Genomic DNA, 23,041 nt, shown 5'->3' with positions numbered 1-23,041 from the left:
TGAACAGGACGACTTGGTACTGGAAGACGGTACTGATGAGGAGGATGACTTGGTACTAGAAGACAGTACTGATGAAGAGGACGACTTGGTACTAGAAGGCGGTACTGATGAAGAGGACGACTTGGTACTAGAGAAAAAAGTACTGATGAAGAGGACGACTTGGTACAAGAAGGCGGTACTGATGAAGAGGACGACTTGATACTAGTAGGTGGTACTGATAAAGAAGACGACTTGCTACTAGTAGGCGGTACTGATGAAGAGGACAACTTGGTACTAGTAGGCGGTACTGATGAAGAGGACTACTTGGTACTAGAAGACAGTACTGATGAAGAGGATGACTTGGTACTAGAAGGCGGTACTGATGAAGAGGACAACTTGGTACTAGAGGGCGGTACTGATGAAGAGGACAACTTGGGACTAGTAGGCGGTACTGATGAAGAGGACGACTTCGTACTAGAAGACGGTACTGATGAAGAGGACGACTTGGTACTAGAAGGCGGTACTGATGAAGAGGACGACTTGGTACAAGAAGGCGGTACTGATGAAGAGGACAACTTGGTACTAAAAGGCGGTACTGATGAAGAGGACGACTTGGTACTAGTAGGCGGTACTGGTGAAGAGGACGACTTGGTACTAGAAGGCGGTACTGATGAAGAGGATGACGTTCTAGAAGATATACTGATGAAGAGGATGACGTACTAGTAGGCGGTACTGATGAAGAGGACGACTTGGTACTAGAAGACGGTACTGATGAAGAGGACGACTTGGTACTAGAAGGTGGTACTGATGAAGAGGACGACTTGGTACTAGAAGGCGGTACTGATGAAGAGGACGACTTGGTACTAGAAGGCGGTACTGAATAAGAGGACGACTTGGTACTAGAAGACGGTACTGATGAAGAGGACGACTTGGTACTAGTAGGCGGTACTGATGAAGAGGACGACTTCGTACTAGAAGACGGTACTGATGAAGAGGACGACTTGGTACTAGAAGGCGGTACTGATGAAGAGGACGACTTGGTACAAGAAGGCGGTACTGATGAAGAGGACAACTTGGTACTAGAAGGCGGTACTGATGAAGAGGACGACTTGGTACTAGTAGGCGGTACTGGTGAAGAGGACGACTTGGTACTAGAAGGCGGTACTGATGAAGAGGATGACGTTCTAGAAGATATACTGATGAAGAGGATGACGTACTAGTAGGCGGTACTGATGAAGAGGACGACTTGGTACTAGAAGACGGTACTGATGAAGAGGACGACTTGGTACTAGAAGGTGGTACTGATGAAGAGGACGACTTGGTACTAGAAGGCGGCACTGATGAAGAGGACGACTTGGTACTAGAAGGCGGTACTGATTAAGAGGACAACTTGGTACTAGAAGACGGTACTGATGAAGAGGACGACTTGGTACTAGTAGGCGGTACTGATGAAGAGGACGACTTGGTACTAGAAGACGGTACTGATGAAGAGGACGACTTGGTACTAGTAGGCGGTACTGATGAAGAGGACGACTTGGTACTAGAAGATGGTACTGATGAAGAGGACGACTTGGTACTAGTAGGTGGTACTGATGACGAGGACGAATTGATACTAGAAGGCGGTACTGATGAAGAGGACGACTTGGTCCCATAAGGCGTTACTGATGACCAGGACGACTTGGCACTGGAAGACCGTACTGATGAAGAGGATGACTTGGTACTAGAAGGTGGTACTGATGAAGAGGACGACTAGGTACTGGAATGCGGTACTGATGAAGAGGATGACTTGGTACTAGAAGGTGGTACTGATGAGGAGGACGACTTGATACTAGAAGGCGGTACTGATGCAGAGGATGAAGAACTAGAAGGCGGAACTGATGAAGAGGACAACTTGGTCCCAGAAGGCGGTACTGATGACCAGGACGACTTGGCACTAGAAGACGGTACTGATGAAGAGCATGACTTGGTACTAGAAGGTGGTACTGATGAAGAGGACGACTTGGTACTAGAAGGTGGTACTGATGAAGAGGACGACTTGGTACTAGAAGGCGGTACTGATGAAGAGGACGACTTGGTACTAGTAGGCGGTACTGGTGAAGAGGACGACTTGGTTCTAGAAGGCAGTACTGATGAAGAGGATGACGTTCTAGAAGGCGGTACTGATGAAGAGGATGACGTACTAGAAGGTGGTACTGATGAAGAGGACCACTTGGTATAAGTAGGCGGTACTGATGAAGAGGACAACTTGGTACTAGAAGGCGGTACTGATGAAGAGGATGACGTACTAGAAGGCAGTACTGATGAAGAGGACGACTTGGTACTAGAAGGCCGTACTGATGAAGAGGACGACTTGGTACTAGAAGGCGGTACAGATGAAGAGGACGACTTGGTACTAGAAGGCGGTACTGATGAAGAGGATGATATACTAGAAGGCGGTACTGATGAAGAGGATGATACATTAGAAGACAGTACTGATGAAGAGGATGATATACTAGAAGGCGGTACTGATGAAGAGGACGACTTGGTACTAGAAGACTGTACTGATGAAGAGGACGACTTGGTACTAGAAAAGGGTACTGATGAACAGGACGACTTGGTACTGGAAGACGGTACTGATGAGGAGGATGACTTGGTACTAGAAGACAGTACTGATGAAGAGGACGACTTGGTACTAGAAGGCGGTACTGATGAAGAGGACGACTTGGTACTAGAGAAAAAAGTACTGATGAAGAGGACGACTTGGTACAAGAAGGCGGTACTGATGAAGAGGACGACTTGATACTAGTAGGTGGTACTGATAAAGAAGACGACTTGCTACTAGTAGGCGGTACTGATGAAGAGGACAACTTGGTACTAGTAGGGGGTACTGATGAAGAGGACTACTTGGTACTAGAAGACAGTACTGATGAAGAGGATGACTTGGTACTAGAAGGCGGTACTGATGAAGAGGACAACTTGGTACTAGAGGGCGGTACTGATGAAGAGGACGACTTGGTACTAGTAGGCGGTACTGATGAAGAGGACGACTTCGTACTAGAAGACGGTACTGATCAAGAGGACGACTTGGTACTAGAAGGCGGTACTGATGAAGAGGACGACTTGGTACAAGAAGGCGGTACTGATGAAGAGGACAACTTGGTACTAAAAGGCGGTACTGATGAAGAGGACGACTTGGTACTAGTAGGCGGTACTGGTGAAGAGGACGACTTGGTACTAGAAGGCGGTACTGATGAAGAGGATGACGTTCTAGAAGATATACTGATGAAGAGGATGACGTACTAGTAGGCGGTACTGATGAAGAGGACGACTTGGTACTAGAAGACGGTACTGATGAAGAGGACGACTTGGTACTAGTAGGCGGTACTGATGAAGAGGACGACTTGGTACTAGAAGACGGTACTGATGAAGAGGACGACTTGGTACTAGTAGGCGGTACTGATGAAGAGGACGACTTGGTACTAGAAGATGGTACTGATGACGAGGACGAATTGATACTAGAAGGCGGTACTGATGAAGAGGACGACTTGGTCCCATAAGGCGTTACTGATGACCAGGACGACTTGGCACTGGAAGACCGTACTGATGAAGAGGATGACTTGGTACTAGAAGGTGGTACTGATGAAGAGGACGACTAGGTACTGGAATGCGGTACTGATGAAGAGGATGACTTGGTACTAGAAGGTGGTACTGATGAGGAGGACGACTTGATACTAGAAGGCGGTACTGATGCAGAGGATGAAGAACTAGAAGGCGGAACTGATGAAGAGGACAACTTGGTCCCAGAAGGCGGTACTGATGACCAGGACGACTTGGCACTAGAAGACGGTACTGATGAAGAGCATGACTTGGTACAAGAAGGTGGTACTGATGAAGAGGACGACTTGGTACTAGAAGGTGGTACTGATGAAGAGGACGACTTGGTACTAGAAGGCGGTACTGATGAAGAGGACGACTTGGTACTAGTAGGCGGTACTGGTGAAGAGGACGATTTGGTTCTAGAAGGCGGTACTGATGAAGAGGATGACGTACTAGAAGGCAGTACTGATGAAGAGGACGACTTGGTACTAGAAGGCCGTACTGATGAAGAGGACGACTTGGTACTAGAAGGCGGTACAGATGAAGAGGACGACTTGGTACTAGAAGGCGGTACTGATGAAGAGGATGATATACTAGAAGGCGGTACTGATGAAGAGGATGATACATTAGAAGACAGTACTGATGAAGAGGATGATATACTAGAAGGCGGTACTGATGAAGAGGACGACTTGGTACTAGAAGACGGTACTGATGAAGAGGACGACTTGGTACTAGAAGAGGGTACTGATGAACAGGACGACTTGGTACTGGAAGACGGTACTGATGAGGAGGATGACTTGGTACTAGAAGACAGTACTGATGAAGAGGACGACTTGGTACTAGAAGGCGGTACTGATGAAGAGGACGACTTGGTACTAGAGAAAAAAGTACTGATGAAGAGGACGACTTGGTACAAGAAGGTGGTACTGATGAAGAGGACGACTTGATACTAGTAGGTGGTACTGATAAAGAAGACGACTTGCTACTAGTAGGCGGTACTGATGAAGAGGACAACTTGGTACTAGTAGGGGGTACTGATGAAGAGGACTACTTGGTACTAGAAGACAGTACTGATGAAGTGGATGACTTGGTACTAGAAGGCGGTACTGATGAAGAGTACAACTTGGTACTAGAGGGCGGTACTGATGAAGAGGACGACTTGGTACTAGTAGGCGGTACTGATGAAGAGGACGACTTCGTACTAGAAGACGGTACTGATCAAGAGGACGACTTGGTACTAGAAGGCGGTACTGATGAAGAGGACGACTTGGTACAAGAAGGCGGTACTGATGAAGAGGACAACTTGGTACTAAAAGGCGGTACTGATGAAGAGGACGACTTGGTACTAGTAGGCGGTACTGGTGAAGAGGACGACTTGGTACTAGAAGGCGGTACTGATGAAGAGGATGACGTTCTAGAAGATATACTGATGAAGAGGATGACGTACTAGTAGGCGGTACTGATGAAGAGGACGACTTGGTACTAGAAGGTGGTACTGATGAAGAGGACGACTTGGTACTAGAAGGCGGCACTGATGAAGAGGACGACTTGGTACTAGAAGGCGGTACTGATTAAGAGGACAACTTGGTACTAGAAGACGGTACTGATGAAGAGGACGACTTGGTACTAGTAGGCGGTACTGATGAAGAGGACGACTTGATACTAGAAGACGGTACTGATGAAGAGGACGACTTGGTACTAGTAGGCGGTACTGATGAAGAGGACGACTTGGTACTAGAAGATGGTACTGATGAAGAGGACGACTTGGTACTAGAAGGTGGTACTGATGACGAGGACGAATTGATACTAGAAGGCGGTACTGATGAAGAGGACGACTTGGTCCCATAAGGTGTATCTGATGACCAGGACGACTTGGCACTGGAAGACCGTACTGATGAAGAGGATGACTTGGTACTAGAAGGTGGTACTGATGAAGAGGACGACTAGGTACTGGAATGCGGTACTGATGAAGAGGATGACTTGGTACTAGAAGGTGGTACTGATGAAGAGGACGACTTGATACTAGAAGGCGGTACTGATGAAGAGGATGAAGAACTAGAAGGCGGAACTGATGAAGAGGACAACTTGGTCCCAGAAGGCGGTACTGATGACCAGGACGACTTGGCACTAGAAGACGGTACTGATGAAGAGCATGACTTGGTACATGTTGGCGGTATTGATGAAGAGGACGACTTGGTACTAGAAGGTGGTACTGATGAAGAGGACGACTTGGTACTAGAAGGTGGTACTGATGAAGAGGACGACTTGGTACTAGAAGGCGGTACTGATGAAGAGGACGACTTGGTACTAGTAGGCGGTACTGGTGAAGAGGACGACTTGGTACTAGAAGGCAGTACTGATGAAGAGGATGACGTTCTAGAAGGCGGTACTGATGAAGAGGATGACGTACTAGAAGGTGGTACTGATGAAGAGGACGACTTGATACTAGAAGGCGGTACTGATGAAGAGGACGACTTGGTACTAGTAGGCGGTACTGATGAAGAGGACAACTTGGTACTAGAAGGCGGTACTGATGAAGAGGATGACGTACTAGAAGGCAGTACTGATGAAGAGGACGACTTGGTACTAGAAGGCGGTACTGATGAAGAGGACGCCTCGGTAATAGAAAGGGGTACTGATGAAGAGGACGACTTGGTACTAGTAGGCGGTACTGATGAAGAGGATGACTTGGTACTAGAAGGCGGTACTGATAAAGAGGACGACTTGGTACTAGAAGACGGTACGGATGAAGAGGACGACATGGTACTAGAAGGTGGTACTGATGAAGAGGACGACTTGATACTAGTAGGTGGTACTGATAAAGAAGACGACTTGGTACTAGTAGGCGGTACTGATGAAGAGGACAACTTGGTACAAGAAGACGGTACTGATGAAGAGGACGACTTGGTACTAGAAGGTGGTACTGATAAAGAGGACGACTTGGTACTAGTTGGCGGTACTGATGAAGAGGATGACTTGGTACTAGAAGGCGGTACTGATGAAGAGGACGACTTGGTACTAGAAGGTGGTACTGATGAAGAGGACGACTTGGTACTAGTAGGTGGTACTGATGAAGAGGACGACTTGGTACTAAAAGATGGTACTGATGAAGAGGACGACTTGGTACTAGAAGGTGGTACTGATGACGAGGACGAATTGATACTACAAGGCGGTACTGATGAAGAGGACGACTAGGTACTGTAATGCGGTACTGATGAAGAGGATGACTTGGTACTAGAAGGTGGTACTGATGAAGAGGACGACTTGATACTAGAAGGCGGTACTGATGCAGAGGATGAAGAACTAGAAGGCGGTACTGATGAAGAGGACAACTTGGTCCCAGAAGGCGGTACTGATGACCAGGACGACTTGGCACTAGAAGACGGTACTGATGAAGAGCATGACTTGGTACATGTTGGCGGTATTGATGAAGAGGACGACTTGGTACTAGAAGGTGGTACTGATGAAGAGGACGACTTGGTACTAGAAGGTGGTACTGATGAAGAGGACGACTTGGTACTAGAAGGCGGTACTGATAAAGAGGACGACTTGGTACTAGTAGGCGGTACTGGTGAAGAGGACGACTTGGTACTAGAAGGCAGTACTGATGAAGAGGATGACGTTCTAGAAGGCGGTACTGATGAAGAGGATGACCTACTAGAAGGTGGTACTGATGAAGAGGACGACTTGATACTAGAGGGCGGTACTGATGAAGAGGACGACTTGGTACTAGTAGGCGGTACTGATGAAGAGGACGACTTGGTACTAGATGGCGGTACTGATGAAGAGGATGACGTACTAGAAGGCAGTACTGATGAAGAGGACGACTTGGTACTAGAAGGCGGTACTGATGAAGAGGACGCCTCGGTAATAGAAAGGGGTACTGATGAAGAGGACGACTTGGTACTAGTAGGCGGTACTGATGAAGAGGACTACTTGGTACTAGAAGACGGTACTGATGAAGAGGATGACTTGGTACTAGAAGGCGGTACTGATGAAGAGGACGACTTGGTACTAGAAGGCGGTACTGATGAAGAGGACGACTTGATACTAGTAGGTGGTACTGATAAAGAAGACGACTTGGTACTAGTAGGCGGTACTGATGAAGAGGACAACTTGGTACAAGAAGACGGAACTGATGAAGAGGACGACTTGGTACTAGTAGGTGGTACTGATGAAGAGGACGACTTGGTACTAGAAGATGGTACTGATGAAGAGGACGACTTGGTACTAAAAGATGGTACTGATGAAGAGGACGACTTGGTACTAGAAGGTGGTACTGATGACGAGGACGAATTGATACTACAAGGCGGTACTGATGAAGAGGACGACAAGGTACTGTAATGCGGTACTGATGAAGAGGATGACTTGGTACTAGAAGGTGGTACTGATGAAGAGGACGACTTGATACTAGAAGGCGGTACTGATGCAGAGGATGAAGAACTAGAAGGCGGTACTGATGAAGAGGACAACTTGGTCCCAGAAGGCGGTACTGATGACCAGGACGACTTGGCACTAGAAGACGGTACTGATGAAGAGCATGACTTGGTACATGTTGGCGGTATTGATGAAGAGGACGACTTGGTACTAGAAGATGGTACTGATGAAGAGGACGACTTGGTACTAGAAGGTGATACTGATGAAGAGGACGACTTGGTACTAGAAGGCGGTACTGATAAAGAGGACGACTTGGTACTAGTAGGCGGTACTGGTGAAGAGGACGACTTGGTACTAGAAGGCAGTACTGATGAAGAGGATGACGTTCTAGAAGGCGGTACTGATGAAGAGGATGACGTACTAGAAGGTGGTACTGATGAAGAGGACGACTTGATACTAGAGGGCGGTACTGATGAAGAGGACGACTTGGTACTAGTAGGCGGTACTGATGAAGAGGACGACTTGGTACTAGATGGCGGTACTGATGAAGAGGATGACGTACTAGAAGGCAGTACTGATGAAGAGGACGACTTGGTACTAGAAGGCGGTACTGATGAAGAGGACGCCTCGGTAATAGAAAGGGGTACTGATGAAGAGGACGACTTGGTACTAGTAGGCGGTACTGATGAAGAGGACTACTTGGTACTAGAAGACGGTACTGATGAAGAGGATGACTTGGTACTAGAAGGCGGTACTGATGAAGAGGACGACTTGGTACTAGAAGACGGTACGGATGAAGAGGACGACATGGTACTAGAAGGCGGTACTGATGAAGAGGACGACTTGATACTAGTAGGTGGTACTGATAAAGAAGACGACTTGGTACTAGTAGGAGGTACTGATGAAGAGGACAACTTGGTACAAGAAGACGGAACTGATGAAGAGGACGACTTGGTACTAGAAGGCGGTACTGATGAAGAGGACAACTTGTTACTAGAAGGCGGTACTGATGAAGAGGACGACTTGGTACTAGAAGGTGGTACTGATGAAGAGGACGACTTGGTGCTAGTTGGCGGTACTGATGAAGAGGATGACTTGGTACTAGAAGGCGGTACTGATGAAGAGGACGACTTGGTACTAGAAGGTGGTACTGATGAAGAGGACGACTTGGTACTAGTAGGTGGTACTGATGAAGAGGACGACTTGGTACTAGAAGATGGTACTGATGAAGAGGACGACTTGGTACTAGAAGGTGGTACTGATGACGAGGACGAATTGATACTAGAAGGCGGTACTGATGAAGAGGACGACTTGGTCCCACAAGGCGTTACTGATGACCAGGACGACTTGGCACTAGACGACCGTACTGATGAAGAGGACGACTTGGTACTAGAAGGCGGTACTGATGAAGAGGACGACTTGATACTAGAAGGCGGTACTGATGCAGAGGATGAAGAACTAGAAGGCGGTACTGATGAAGAGGACAACTTGGTCCCAGAAGGCGGTACTGATGACCAGGACGACTTGGCACTAGAAGACGGTACTGATGAAGAGCATGACTTGGTACATGTTGGCGGTATTGATGAAGAGGACGACTTGGTACTAGAAGGTGGTACTGATGAAGAGGACGACTTGGTACTAGAAGGTGGTACTGATGAAGAGGACGACTTGGTACTAGAAGGCGGTACTGATGAAGAGGACGACTTGGTACTAGTAGGCGGTACTGGTGAAGAGGACGACTTGGTACTAGAAGGCAGTACTGATGAAGAGGATGACGTTCTAGAAGGTGGTACTGATGAAGAGGACGACTTGATACTAGAAGGCGGTACTGATGAAGAGGACGACTTGGTACTAGTAGGCGGTACTGATAAAGAGGACGACTTGGTACTAGTTGGCGGTACTGATGAAGAGGATGACTTGGTACTAGAAGGCGGTACTGATGAAGAGGACGACTTGGTACTAGAAGGTGGTACTGATGAAGAGGACGACTTGGTACTAGTAGGTGGTACTGATGAAGAGGACGACTTGGTACTAGAAGATGGTACTGATGAAGAGGACGACTTGGTACTAGAAGGTGGTACTGATGACGAGGACGAATTGATACTACAAGGCGGTACTGATGAAGAGGACGACTAGGTACTGTAATGCGGTACTGATGAAGAGGATGACTTGGTACTAGAAGGTGGTACTGATGAAGAGGACGACTTGATACTAGAAGGCGGTACTGATGAAGAGGATGACGTACTAGAAGGCAGTACTGATGAAGAGGACGACTTGGTACTAGAAGGCGGTACTGATGAAGAGGACGCCTCGGTAATAGAAAGGGGTACTGATGAAGAGGACGACTTGGTACTAGTAGGCGGTACTGATGAAGAGGATGACTTGGTACTAGAAGGCGGTACTGATAAAGAGGACGACTTGGTACTAGAAGACGGTACGGATGAAGAGGACGACATGGTACTAGAAGGTGGTACTGATGAAGAGGACGACTTGATACTAGTAGGTGGTACTGATAAAGAAGACGACTTGGTACTAGTAGGCGGTACTGATGAAGAGGACAACTTGGTACAAGAAGACGGTACTGATGAAGAGGACGACTTGGTACTAGAAGGTGGTACTGATAAAGAGGACCAGTTGGTACTAGTTGGCGGTACTGATGAAGAGGATGACTTGGTACTAGAAGGCGGTACTGATGAAGAGGACGACTTGGTACTAGAAGGTGGTACTGATGAAGAGGACGACTTGGTACTAGTAGGTGGTACTGATGAAGAGGACGACTTGGTACTAAAAGATGGTACTGATGAAGAGGACGACTTGGTACTAGAAGGTGGTACTGATGACGAGGTCGAATTGATACTACAAGGCGGTACTGATGAAGAGGACGACTAGGTACTGTAATGCGGTACTGATGAAGAGGATGACTTGGTACTAGAAGGTGGTACTGATGAAGAGGACGACTTGATACTAGAAGGCGGTACTGATGCAGAGGATGAAGAACTAGAAGGCGGTACTGATGAAGAGGACAACTTGGTCCCAGAAGGCGGTACTGATGACCAGGACGACTTGGCACTAGAAGACGGTACTGATGAAGAGCATGACTTGGTACATGTTGGCGGTATTGATGAAGAGGACGACTTGGTACTAGAAGGTGGTACTGATGAAGAGGACGACTTGGTACTAGAAGGTGGTACTGATGAAGAGGACGACTTGGTACTAGAAGGCGGTACTGATAAAGAGGACGACTTGGTACTAGTAGGCGGTACTGGTGAAGAGGACGACTTGGTACTAGAAGGCAGTACTGATGAAGAGGATGACGTTCTAGAAGGCGGTACTGATGAAGAGGATGACCTACTAGAAGGTGGTACTGATGAAGAGGACGACTTGATACTAGAGGGCGGTACTGATGAAGAGGACGACTTGGTACTAGTAGGCGGTACTGATGAAGAGGACGACTTGGTACTAGATGGCGGTACTGATGAAGAGGATGACGTACTAGAAGGCAGTACTGATGAAGAGGACGACTTGGTACTAGAAGGCGGTACTGATGAAGAGGACGCCTCGGTAATAGAAAGGGGTACTGATGAAGAGGACGACTTGGTACTAGTAGGCGGTACTGATGAAGAGGACTACTTGGTACTAGAAGACGGTACTGATGAAGAGGATGACTTGGTACTAGAAGGCGGTACTGATGAAGAGGACGACTTGGTACTAGAAGGCGGTACTGATGAAGAGGACGACTTGATACTAGTAGGTGGTACTGATAAAGAAGACGACTTGGTACTAGTAGGCGGTACTGATGAAGAGGACAACTTGGTACAAGAAGACGGAACTGATGAAGAGGACGACTTGGTACTAGTAGGTGGTACTGATGAAGAGGACGACTTGGTACTAGAAGATGGTACTGATGAAGAGGACGACTTGGTACTAAAAGATGGTACTGATGAAGAGGACGACTTGGTACTAGAAGGTGGTACTGATGACGAGGACGAATTGATACTACAAGGCGGTACTGATGAAGAGGACGACTAGGTACTGTAATGCGGTACTGATGAAGAGGATGACTTGGTACTAGAAGGTGGTACTGATGAAGAGGACGACTTGATACTAGAAGGCGGTACTGATGCAGAGGATGAAGAACTAGAAGGCGGTACTGATGAAGAGGACAACTTGGTCCCAGAAGGCGGTACTGATGACCAGGACGACTTGGCACTAGAAGACGGTACTGATGAAGAGCATGACTTGGTACATGTTGGCGGTATTGATGAAGAGGACGACTTGGTACTAGAAGATGGTACTGATGAAGAGGACGACTTGGTACTAGAAGGTGATACTGATGAAGAGGACGACTTGGTACTAGAAGGCGGTACTGATAAAGAGGACGACTTGGTACTAGTAGGCGGTACTGGTGAAGAGGACGACTTGGTACTAGAAGGCAGTACTGATGAAGAGGATGACGTTCTAGAAGGCGGTACTGATGAAGAGGATGACGTACTAGAAGGTGGTACTGATGAAGAGGACGACTTGATACTAGAGGGCGGTACTGATGAAGAGGACGACTTGGTACTAGTAGGCGGTACTGATGAAGAGGACGACTTGGTACTAGATGGCGGTACTGATGAAGAGGATGACGTACTAGAAGGCAGTACTGATGAAGAGGACGACTTGGTACTAGAAGGCGGTACTGATGAAGAGGACGCCTCGGTAATAGAAAGGGGTACTGATGAAGAGGACGACTTGGTACTAGTAGGCGGTACTGATGAAGAGGACTACTTGGTACTAGAAGACGGTACTGATGAAGAGGATGACTTGGTACTAGAAGGCGGTACTGATGAAGAGGACGACTTGGTACTAGAAGACGGTACGGATGAAGAGGACGACATGGTACTAGAAGGCGGTACTGATGAAGAGGACGACTTGATACTAGTAGGTGGTACTGATAAAGAAGACGACTTGGTACTAGTAGGAGGTACTGATGAAGAGGACAACTTGGTACAAGAAGACGGAACTGATGAAGAGGACGACTTGGTACTAGAAGGCGGTACTGATGAAGAGGACAACTTGTTACTAGAAGGCGGTACTGATGAAGAGGACGACTTGGTACTAGAAGGTGGTACTGATGAAGAGGACGACTTGGTGCTAGTTGGCGGTACTGATGAAGAGGATGACTTGGTACTAGAAGGCGGTACTGATGAAGAGGACGACTTGGTACTAGAAGGTGGTACTGATGAAGAGGACGACTTGGTACTAGTAGGTGGTACTGATGAAGAGGACGACTTGGTACTAGAAGATGGTACTGATGAAGAGGACGACTTGGTACTAGAAGGTGGTACTGATGACGAGGACGAATTGATACTAGAAGGCGGTACTGATGAAGAGGACGACTTGGTCCCACAAGGCGTTACTGATGACCAGGACGACTTGGCACTAGACGACCGTACTGATGAAGAGGACGACTTGGTACTAGAAGGCGGTACTGATGAAGAGGACGACTTGATACTAGAAGGCGGTACTGATGCAGAGGATGAAGAACTAGAAGGCGGTACTGATGAAGAGGACAACTTGGTCCCAGAAGGCGGTACTGATGACCAGGACGACTTGGCACTAGAAGACGGTACTGATGAAGAGCATGACTTGGTACATGTTGGCGGTATTGATGAAGAGGACGACTTGGTACTAGAAGGTGGTACTGATGAAGAGGACGACTTGGTACTAGAAGGTGGTACTGATGAAGAGGACGACTTGGTACTAGAAGGCGGTACTGATGAAGAGGACGACTTGGTACTAGTAGGCGGTACTGGTGAAGAGGACGACTTGGTACTAGAAGGCAGTACTGATGAAGAGGATGACGTTCTAGAAGGTGGTACTGATGAAGAGGACGACTTGATACTAGAAGGCGGTACTGATGAAGAGGACGACTTGGTACTAGTAGGCGGTACTGATAAAGAGGACGACTTGGTACTAGTTGGCGGTACTGATGAAGAGGATGACTTGGTACTAGAAGGCGGTACTGATGAAGAGGACGACTTGGTACTAGAAGGTGGTACTGATGAAGAGGACGACTTGGTACTAGTAGGTGGTACTGATGAAGAGGACGACTTGGTACTAGAAGATGGTACTGATGAAGAGGACGACTTGGTACTAGAAGGTGGTACTGATGACGAGGACGAATTGATACTACAAGGCGGTACTGATGAAGAGGACGACTAGGTACTGTAATGCGGTACTGATGAAGAGGATGACTTGGTACTAGAAGGTGGTACTGATGAAGAGGACGACTTGATACTAGAAGGCGGTACTGATGCAGAGGATGAAGAACTAGAAGGCGGTACTGATGAAGAGGACAACTTGGTCCCAGAAGGCGGTACTGATGACCAGGACGACTTGGCACTAGAAGACGGTACTGATGAAGAGCATGACTTGGTACATGTTGGCGGTATTGATGAAGAGGACGACTTGGTACTAGAAGGTGGTACTGATGAAGAGGACGACTTGGTACTAGAAGGTGGTACTGATGAAGAGGACGACTTGGTACTAGAAGGCGGTACTGATAAAGAGGACGACTTGGTACTAGTAGGCGGTACTGGTGAAGAGGACGACTTGGTACTAGAAGGCAGTACTGATGAAGAGGATGACGTTCTAGAAGGCGGTACTGATGAAGAGGATGACGTACTAGAAGGTGGTACTGATGAAGAGGACGACTTGATACTAGAGGGCGGTACTGATGAAGAGGACGACTTGGTACTAGTAGGCGGTACTGATGAAGAGGACGACTTGGTACTAGATGGCGGTACTGATGAAGAGGATGACGTACTAGAAGGCAGTACTGATGAAGAGGACGACTTGGTACTAGAAGGCGGTACTGATGAAGAGGACGCCTCGGTAATAGAAAGGGGTACTGATGAAGAGGACGACTTGGTACTAGTAGGCGGTACTGATGAAGAGGACTACTTGGTACTAGAAGACGGTACTGATGAAGAGGATGACTTGGTACTAGAAGGCGGTACTGATGAAGAGGACGACTTGGTACTAGAAGACGGTACGGATGAAGAGGACGACATGGTACTAGAAGGCGGTACTGATGAAGAGGACGACTTGATACTAGTAGGTGGTACTGATAAAGAAGACGACTTGGTACTAGTAGGCGGTACTGATGAAGAGGACAACTTGGTACAAGAAGACGGTACTGATGAAGAGGACGACTTGGTACTAGAAGGCGGTACTGATGAAGAGGACAACTTGTTACTAGAAGGCGGTACTGATGAAGAGGACGACTTGGTACTAGAAGGTGGTACTGATGAAGAGGACGACTTGGTGCTAGTTGGCGGTACTGATGAAGAGGATGACTTGGTACTAGAAGGCGGTACTGATGAAGAGGACGACTTGGTACTAGAAGGTGGTACTGACGAAGAGGACGACTTGGTACTAGTAGGTGGTACTGATGAAGAGGACGACTTGGTACTAGAAGATGGTACTGATGAAGAGGACGACTTGGTACCAGAAGGTGGTACTGATGACGAGGACGAATTGATACTAGAAGGCGGTACTGATGAAGAGGACGACTTGGTCCCACAAGGCGTTACTGATGACCAGGACGACTTGGCACTAGACGACCGTACTGATGAAGAGGACGACTTGGTACTAGAAGGCGGTACTGATGAAGAGGACGACTTGATACTAGAAGGCGGTACTGATGCAGAGGATGAAGAACTAGAAGGCGGTACTGATGAAGAGGACAACTTGGTCCCAGAAGGCGGTACTGATGACCAGGACGACTTGGCACTAGAAGACGGTACTGATGAAGAGCATGACTTGGTACATGTTGGCGGTATTGATGAAGAGGACGACTTGGTACTAGAAGGTGGTACTGATGAAGAGGACGACTTGGTACTAGAAGGTGGTACTGATGAAGAGGACGACTTGGTACTAGAAGGCGGTACTGATGAAGAGGACGACTTGGTACTAGTAGGCGGTACTGGTGAAGAGGACGTCTTGGTACTAGAAGGCAGTACTGATGAAGAGGATGACGTTCTAGAAGGTGGTACTGATGAAGAGGACGACTTGATACTAGAAGGCGGTACTGATGAAGAGGACGACTTGGTACTAGTAGGCGGTACTGATAAAGAGGACGACTTGGTACTAGTTGGCGGTACTGATGAAGAGGATGACTTGGTACTAGAAGGCGGTACTGATGAAGAGGACGACTTGGTACTAGAAGGTGGTACTGATGAAGAGGACGACTTGGTACTAGTAGGTGGTACTGATGAAGAGGACGACTTGGTACTAGAAGATGGTACTGATGAAGAGGACGACTTGGTACTAGAAGGTGGTACTGATGACGAGGACGAATTGATACTACAAGGCGGTACTGATGAAGAGGACGACTAGGTACTGTAATGCGGTACTGATGAAGAGGATGACTTGGTACTAGAAGGTGGTACTGATGAAGAGGACGACTTGATACTAGAAGGCGGTACTGATGCAGAGGATGAAGAACTAGAAGGCGGTACTGATGAAGAGGACAACTTGGTCCCAGAAGGCGGTACTGATGACCAGGACGACTTGGCACTAGAAGACGGTACTGATGAAGAGCATGACTTGGTACATGTTGGCGGTATTGATGAAGAAGACGACTTGGTACTAGAAGGTGGTACTGATGAAGAGGACGACTTGGTACTAGAAGGTGGTACTGATGAAGAGGACGACTTGGTACTAGAAGGCGGTACTGATAAAGAGGACGACTTGGTACTAGTAGGCGGTACTGGTGAAGAGGACGACTTGGTACTAGAAGGCAGTACTGATGAAGAGGATGACGTTCTAGAAGGCGGTACTGATGAAGAGGATGACGTACTAGAAGGTGGTACTGATGAAGAGGACGACTTGATACTAGAGGGCGGTACTGATGAAGAGGACGACTTGGTACTAGTAGGCGGTACTGATGAAGAGGACGACTTGGTACTAGATGGCGGTACTGATGAAGAGGATGACGTACTAGAAGGCAGTACTGATGAAGAGGACGACTTGGTACTAGAAGGCGGTACTGATGAAGAGGACGCCTCGGTAATAGAAAGGGGTACTGATGAAGAGGACGACTTGGTACTAGTAGGCGGTACTGATGAAGAGGACTACTTGGTACTAGAAGACGGTACTGATGAAGAGGATGACTTGGTACTAGAAGGCGGTACTGATGAAGAGGACGACTTGGTACTAGAAGACGGTACGGATGAAGAGGACGACATGGTACTAGAAGGCGGTACTGATGAAGAGGACGACTTGATACTAGTAGGTGGTACTGATAAAGAAAACGACTTGGTACTAGTAGGCGGTACTGATGAAGAGGACAACTTGGTACAAGAAGACGGTACTGATGAAGAGGACGACTTGGTACTAGAAGGCGGTACTGATGAAGAGGACAACTTGTTACTAGAAGGCGGTACTGATGAAGAGGACGACTTGGTACTAGAAGGTGGTACTGATGAAGAGGACGACTTGGTGCTAGTTGGCGGTACTGATGAAGAGGATGACTTGGTACTAGAAGGCGGTACTGATGAAGAGGACGACTTGGTACTAGAAGGTGGTACTGACGAAGAGGACGACTTGGTACTAGTAGGTGGTACTGATGAAGAGGACGACTTGGTACTAGAAGATGGTACTGATGAAGAGGACGACTTGGTACTAGAAGGTGGTACTGATGACGAGGACGAATTGATACTAGAAGGCGGTACTGATGAAGAGGACGACTTGGTCCCACAAGGCGTTACTGATGACCAGGACGACTTGGCACTAGACGACCGTACTGATGAAGAGGACGACTTGGTACTAGAAGGCGGTACTGATGAAGAGGACGACTTGATACTAGAAGGCGGTACTGATGCAGAGGATGAAGAACTAGAAGGCGGTACTGATGAAGAGGACAACTTGGTCCCAGAAGGCGGTACTGATGACCAGGACGACTTGGCACTAGAAGACGGTACTGATGAAGAGCATGACTTGGTACATGTTGGCGGTATTGATGAAGAGGACGACTTGGTACTAGAAGGCGGTACTGATGAAGAGGACGACTTGGTACTAGAAGGTGGTACTGATGAAGAGGACGACTTGGTACTAGAAGGCGGTACTGATGAAGAGGACGACTTGGTACTAGAAGGCGGTACTGATGAAGAGGACGTCTTGGTACTAGAAGACGGTACGGATGAAGAGGACGACTTGGTACTAGAAGGCGGTACTGATAAAGAGGACGACTTGGTACTAGAAGGTGGTACTGATGAAGAGGACGACTTGGTACTAGTAGGTGGTACTGATGAAGAGGACGACTTGGTACTAGAAGGCCGTACTGATGAAGAGGACGACTTGGTACTAGAAGGCGGTACTGATGAAGAGGACGTCTTGGTACTAGAAGACGGTACGGATGAAGAGGACGACTTGGTACTAGAAGGCGGTACTGATGAAGAGGATGATATACTAGAAGGCGGTACTGATGAAGAGGATGATATATTAGAAGGCAGTACTGATGAAGAGGATGATATACTAGAAGGCGGTACTGATGAAGAGGATGACTTGGTACTAGAAGACGGTACTGATGAAGAGGACGACTTGGTCCTTGAAGACGGTACTGATGAAAAAGGGACGATTTGGTACTAGAAGACGGTACTGATGAGGTGGATGACATGGTACTAGAAGACAGTACTGATGAAGAGGACGACTTGGTACTAGAAGGCGGTACTGATGAATAGGACGACTTGGTACTAGAGAAAAAAGTACTGATGAAGAGGACGACTTGGTACTAGAAGGCGGTACTGATGAAGAGGACGACTTGATACTAGTAGGTGGTACTGATAAAGAAGACGACTTGGTACTAGTAGGCGGTACTGATGAAGAGGACAACTTGTTACTAGTAGGCGGTACTGATGAAGGGGACGACTTGGTACTAGAAGGCGGTACTGATGAAGAGGACAACTTGGTACTAGAGGGCGGTACTGATGAAGAGGACGACTTGGTACTAGAAGGTGGTACTGATGAAGAGGACGACTTCGTACTAGTTGGCGGTACTGATGAAGAGTACGACTTGGTACTACAAGATGGTACTGATGAAGAGGAAAACTTGGTACTAGAAGGCGGTACTGATGAAGAGGACGACTTGGTACTAGAAGACCGTACTGATGAAGAGGACGACATGGTACTAGAAGGCGGTACTGATGACCAGGACGACTTAGCACTAGAAGACCGTACTGATGAAGAGGATGACTTGGTACTAGAATGTGGTACTGATGAAGAGGACGACTAGGTACCAGAATGCGGTACTGATGAAGAGGACGACTTGGTACTAGAAGGCGGTACTGATGAAGAGGACAACTTGTTACTAGAAGGCGGTACTGATGAAGAGGACGACTTGGTACTAGAAGGTGGTACTGATGAAGAGGACGACTTGCTGCTAGTTGGCGGTACTGATGAAGAGGATGACTTGGTACTAGAAGGCGGTCCTGATGAAGAGGACGACTTGGTACTAGAAGGTGGTACTGATGAAGAGGACGACTTGGTACTAGTAGGTGGTACTGATGAAGAGGACGACTTGGTACTAGAAGATGGTACTGATGAAGAGGACGACTTGGTACTAGAAGGTGGTACTGATGACGAGGACGAATTGATACTAGAAGGCGGTACTGATGAAGAGGACGACTTGGTCCCACAAGGCGTTACTGATGACCAGGACGACTTGGCACTAGACGACCGTACTGATGAAGAGGACGACTTGGTACTAGAAGGCGGTACTGATGAAGAGGACGACTTGATACTAGAAGGCGGTACTGATGCAGAGGATGAAGAACTAGAAGGCGGTACTGATGAAGAGGACAACTTGGTCCCAGAAGGCGGTACTGATGACCAGGACGACTTGGCACTAGAAGACGGTACTGATGAAGAGCATGACTTGGTACATGTTGGCGGTATTGATGAAGAGGACGACTTGGTACTAGAAGGTGGTACTGATGAAGAGGACGACTTGGTACTAGAAGGTGGTACTGATGAAGAGGACGACTTGGTACTAGAAGGCGGTACTGATGAAGAGGACGACTTGGTACTAGTAGGCGGTACTGGTGAAGAGGACGACTTGGTACTAGAAGGCAGTACTGATGAAGAGGATGACGTTCTAGAAGGTGGTACTGATGAAGAGGACGACTTGATACTAGAAGGCGGTACTGATGAAGAGGACGACTTGGTACTAGTAGGCGGTACTGATAAAGATGACGACTTGGTACTAGTTGGCGGTACTGATGAAGAGGATGACTTGGTACTAGAAGGCGGTACTGATGAAGAGGACGACTTGGTACTAGAAGGTGGTACTGATGAAGAGGACGACTTGGTACTAGTAGGTGGTACTGATGAAGAGGACGACTTGGTACTAGAAGATGGTACTGATGAAGAGGACGACTTGGTACTAGAAGGTGGTACTGATGACGAGGACGAATTGATACTACAAGGCGGTACTGATGAAGAGGACGACTAGGTACTGTAATGCGGTACTGATGAAGAGGATGACTTGGTACTAGAAGGTGGTACTGATGAAGAGGACGACTTGATACTAGAAGGCGGTACTGATGCAGAGGATGAAGAACTAGAAGGCGGTACTGATGAAGAGGACAACTTGGTCCCAGAAGGCGGTACTGATGACCAGGACGACTTGGCACTAGAAGACGGTACTGATGAAGAGCATGACTTGGTACATGTTGGCGGTATTGATGAAGAGGACGACTTGGTACTAGAAGGTGGTACTGATGAAGAGGACGACTTGGTACTAGAAGGTGGTACTGATGAAGAGGACGACTTGGTACTAGAAGGCGGTACTGATAAAGAGGACGACTTGGTACTAGTAGGCGGTACTGGTGAAGAGGACGACTTGGTACTAGAAGGCAGTACTGATGAAGAGGATGACGTTCTAGAAGGCGGTACTGATGAAGAGGATGACGTACTAGAAGGTGGTACTGATGAAGAGGACGACTTGATACTAGAGGGCGGTACTGATGAAGAGGACGACTTGGTACTAGTAGGCGGTACTGATGAAGAGGACGACTTGGTACTAGATGGCGGTACTGATGAAGAGGATGACGTACTAGAAGGCAGTACTGATGAAGAGGACGACTTGGTACTAGAAGGCGGTACTGATGAAGAGGACGCCTCGGTAATAGAAAGGGGTACTGATGAAGAGGACGACTTGGTACTAGTAGGCGGTACTGATGAAGAGGACTACTTGGTACTAGAAGACGGTACTGATGAAGAGGATGACTTGGTACTAGAAGGCGGTACTGATGAAGAGGACGACTTGGTACTAGAAGACGGTACGGATGAAGAGGACGACATGGTACTAGAAGGCGGTACTGATGAAGAGGACGACTTGATACTAGTAGGTGGTACTGATAAAGAAGACGACTTGGTACTAGTAGGCGGTACTGATGAAGAGGACAACTTGGTACAAGAAGACGGTACTGATGAAGAGGACGACTTGGTACTAGAAGGCGGTACTGATGAAGAGGACAACTTGTTACTAGAAGGCGGTACTGATGAAGAGGAAGACTTGGTACTAGAAGGTGGTACTGATGAAGAGGACGACTTGGTGCTAGTTGGCGGTACTGATGAAGAGGATGACTTGGTACTAGAAGGCGGTACTGATGAAGAGGACGACTTGGTACTAGAAGGTGGTACTGATGAAGAGGACGACTTGGTACTAGTAGGTGGTACTGATGAAGAGGACGACTTGGTACTAGAAGATGGTACTGATGAAGAGGACGACTTGGTACTAGAAGGTGGTACTGATGACGAGGACGAATTGATACTAGAAGGCGGTACTGATGAAGAGGACGACTTGGTCCCACAAGGCGTTACTGATGACCAGGACGACTTGGCACTAGACGACCGTACTGATGAAGAGGACGACTTGGTACTAGAAGGCGGTACTGATGAAGAGGACGACTTGATACTAGAAGGCGGTACTGATGCAGAGGATGAAGAACTAGAAGGCGGTACTGATGAAGAGGACAACTTGGTCCCAGAAGGCGGTACTGATGACCAGGACGACTTGGCACTAGAAGACGGTACTGATGAAGAGCATGACTTGGTACATGTTGGCGGTATTGATGAAGAGGACGACTTGGTACTAGAAGGCGGTACTGATGAAGAGGACGACTTGGTACTAGAAGGTGGTACTGATGAAGAGGACGACTTGGTACTAGAAGGCGGTACTGATGAAGAGGACGACTTGGTACTAGTAGGCGGTACTGGTGAAGAGGACGACTTGGTACTAGAAGGCAGTACTGATGAAGAGGATGACGTTCTAGAAGGTGGTACTGATGAAGAGGACGACTTGATACTAGAAGGCGGTACTGATGAAGAGGACGACTTGGTACTAGTAGGCGGTACTGATGAAGAGGACGACTTGGTACTAGAAGGCGGTACTGATGAAGAGGATGACGTACTAGAAGGCAGTACTGATGAAGAGGACGACTTGGTACTAGTAGGCGGTACTGATGAAGAGGACTACTTGGTACTAGAAGACGGAACTGATGAAGAGGATGACTTGGTACTAGAAGGCGGTACTGATGATGAGGACGACTTGGTACTAGAAGACGGTACGGATGAAGAGGACGACATGGTACTAGAAGGCGGTACTGATGAAGAGGACGACTTGATACTAGTAGGTGGTACTGATAAAGAAGACGACTTGGTACTAGTAGGCGGTACTGATGAAGAGGACAACTTGGTACTAGTAGGTGGTACTGATGAAGAGGACGACTTGGTACTAGAAGGCCGTACTGATGAAGAGGACTACTTGGTACTAGAAGGCGGTACTGATGAAGAGGACGTCTTGGTACTAGAAGACGGTACGGATGAAGAGGACGACTTGGTACTAGAAGGCGGTACTGATGAAGAGGATGATATACTAGAAGGCGGTACTGATGAAGAGGATGATATATTAGAAGGCAGTACTGATGAACAGGATGATATACTAGAAGGCGGTACTGATGAAGAGGACGACTTGGTACTAGAAGACGGTACTGATGAAGAGGACGACTTGGTCCTTGAAGACGGTACTGATGAAAAAGGGACGATTTGGTACTAGAAG

Source organism: Telmatherina bonti (assembly GCF_933228915.1).
Source record: "Telmatherina bonti genome assembly, chromosome: 20".
Taxonomy (NCBI): domain Eukaryota; kingdom Metazoa; phylum Chordata; class Actinopteri; order Atheriniformes; family Telmatherinidae; genus Telmatherina; species Telmatherina bonti.
This window is presented reverse-complemented; position numbering follows the sequence as displayed.